Raw genomic sequence first — 3,046 nt, 5'->3', positions numbered from 1 at the left:
GCTCAGGGGCGCTTCTGAGACGACGGGGGCGATGAGTCAAGCGTATTACAGGAGGGTCACGCGGCCGCCACTTGCCGCACCCACGAAGCGGCGGCGGGCCAAACAAGCTTTCCCGTCCGCGCTGGTGATTCATTGGCGTCTCGGCGAGGAGCCGAGTGTTGCGAGCTGTACAGCGTGGTGTTCTGCCGGGGAGGCGACACGTTTCAGACGTGCCCTGAACCGAAGACGCACGTGGCCCTCTTGGGCAGTCCCAGTTTGTTGCAGAAGGGTCGCGAGACGGGGCGAGGCAGTGGTGTCTGTTGAAGGAGAATGAACATAAGTACGAGGGGGTACCTAAAAGTAACCGGAATTTTTTAAAGTTGGTATTTATATTTTTTTTTTCAGAACAACCTTATCACCCTTCAAAGGAAGAGGAAGGAAGGAAGGAAGGCCAGGAAGGACGGAAGGAAGGAAGAAGGAAGGAAGGAAGGAAGGAAGGAAGGAAGGAAGGAAGGAAGGAAAGAGTGGAGAAGGAAAGGCAGGGAGGCTAACCAGTTTAGCACAACCGGTTTGCTACCCTACACTTGTGAGCGGGATGGGGGAGAGCGAAGGATGGGGAGGAGATAGAGAGAGAGCACATAGTACAGAACACACATCGTCAATCACAGTCTGTTACTCTTGCGTGGTACGTGACATGACTGTCACAGCGGCTTGTCCAAGCCCGTTTCTTTCAAAAACCAAAGTAGTCCTTTCGTCGCCTTCAGCTGCGATGTCTTCTGTCGACGACATGTGAGAATCGCTTCAAGTGACATTGGTCTATTATCAAGGTGCGCTAGAACAGACGCCAGGGACTGTCTCTGAACATTATATTCAGAACAGTGGCATAGAATGTGTTCTAGTCTCTGCTCGCAAAGAGAGGCATTGCAAATAGCGTTGTCGACCATTCCAATGAGAAATGAATAAGATTTCGTGAATGCCACCCCTAGCCATAAGCGATAAAGCATAGTCGCCTCTCTTCGGCGGAGTGCAGTTGACATACAGAGATGCATCAAAGAGGGAGGTGGTATTGACGATTGCTCCGGTTGGTGTGCACCATAGAGAGAGCGTGATCTCCTGTGCAAGCACTTTCAAGTCTGCTGGCTGCGTTGGACCGTGAAAATGGTATGGCCTCTTCCTGTGTGTATTCAAGAGCATCACCTTCAAAGTAATCTTCATTACACTTAATACATTTGTCTAATCTGCGATTTCATTCGAAACATTTTTCAAACACGTCGGTTTTGATGGCTGATAGTTCCTCTCTCTTTTTTTCCTTCACCTCTTATACGTCGTGAAATCGCAGTCCCTTCCTGTTCTTCATTCGAGGAAGCAAAAAATCGCCAGCCCTTCCCCTGTCGAGAAATTTGGGGGTAAGCGAAGCTTGTCGTGTGTGTATCTGACCGTCGTGCTGCTTTCCTTTCTTTCTCTCTCTCTTTCTTTCTCTCTTTTATTGCGATAGCAATTATATGGACACTCAAAAGCAGATTTCTGCCGTCGGCGTCGCCGTCGCCGTCGCCGTCGCCGTCGCCGTGAGGTTCCGTATGACGTCAATGGAGATGAAATCGTGGCCGCGCGCCGCCGAACGCTGTATGTGCGAGTGAAAGGGCGCGAGGGACGCGCTCTTTCACGGGGAGTGAACGCACGGCGGAGAAAAACGCGCGTTCTGCGCCGTGCTTCCTTAAGGGCTGCAGAAGTAGGCGTCTCTTTCCTCCTTTACAATCACCATATATGTAGAGCAAACGCGCCTTCTTCCGATGCGCGAGAGGCCGTGGGGGAGGGGGGGAAGGGGGAGGGAAGGGAGGCGACGTTTAGCTGCGGCACCAAGTGCCTATTTATATCAGAGGCTCCGGCAACAGTCACCAACGCCGCACGCATTTTGAGCGAACGCGGGCAAAATGCCGACGGCGTCGACAACAGTTCGGCGCGTTGCCGGTGCTGCTGCATGTCCAAGTTTATACAGCTGATAAAGCTAATATCATTACTCCTTATATCTCTCTACAAATTTGCTATCGCAATTGATGCTTCACCTTTCAGGTGAAACTGCGACAACTTTTTCTCCCTCTCCATCTTTCTTTCTCCCTTTCTTTCACTGCCTCTCTCTTTCTCTTTCTTTCTCTGTCTCTCTCTTTCTCTCTATCTTTATTTCCCTCTCTCCTTATTTATTTATTTCTCTTTCTCACTCTCTCTTTCTTTCTGTTTCTCTCTTTCTTTCTTTCTTTATTTATTTCCCTCTTACTCTCTTTCTTTCTTTCTCTCTCTCTCTCTTTCTCTCGTTCTTTCTTGCCCCTGGTATGTGCCATTGAGCTTGGACCTTTTCTGCCCGATCGCCAGGATCGGCCCACTTTTCAGCGTAACACCGCCGCAGCCACTAGGCCCACAACCACCACCGCCGACACTTGTGAGCCTATAAAGATTCGCTTCAAAAATGTCGCAGTTTCAGCCAAAAGGCGAAGCATCAATTGCGGTAGCATATTAGTAGAGAGCTATACGGAGTAAGGATAGTAATTTTATCAGCTGTATAAACTTGGACACGCAAGAGCACCAGCAGCGCGCAGAACTGTTGCCGACGCCGTCGGCGTTTTGCCCGCATTGCCCGAAAACCTCCGAGGCGACGGGCGGCTCGGAGGTTTTCGACGAGATCATAACGCGACACTCGTCGAGCAGCGTCAGAAGTCTTTACCACATTCTCGCCTCACACCATTTTATTGCGATAGCAATTATATGGACACTTAAACTGGATTTCTGCCGTCGGCGTCGCCGTCGCCGTCGTCGTCGCCGTCGCCGTCGCCGTGCGGGGGACGCGCGCTATCACGGAGAGCGAACGCACGGCGGAAAGCAAACGCGATCGTCGCGCGTGGGGGTATAGGAGGGAGAGAGGGAGGCGGGGCGACGCTGCGCTCCGGCACCAAAGGCCTATCTTGCAACCGGGCGCAAGGGGAACTTCCCACTCAATCTCCCACGCGCAAGCAAGGAAGGAAGCGGGACGGCAGCGCCGGAGGAAGCGGGGGGGGGGGGGGGGGGGGGGGGGGGG

The sequence above is a fragment of the Dermacentor silvarum genome, chromosome 7, assembly GCF_013339745.2.
Source record: "Dermacentor silvarum isolate Dsil-2018 chromosome 7, BIME_Dsil_1.4, whole genome shotgun sequence".
Lineage (NCBI taxonomy): Eukaryota > Metazoa > Arthropoda > Arachnida > Ixodida > Ixodidae > Dermacentor > Dermacentor silvarum.
This window is presented reverse-complemented; position numbering follows the sequence as displayed.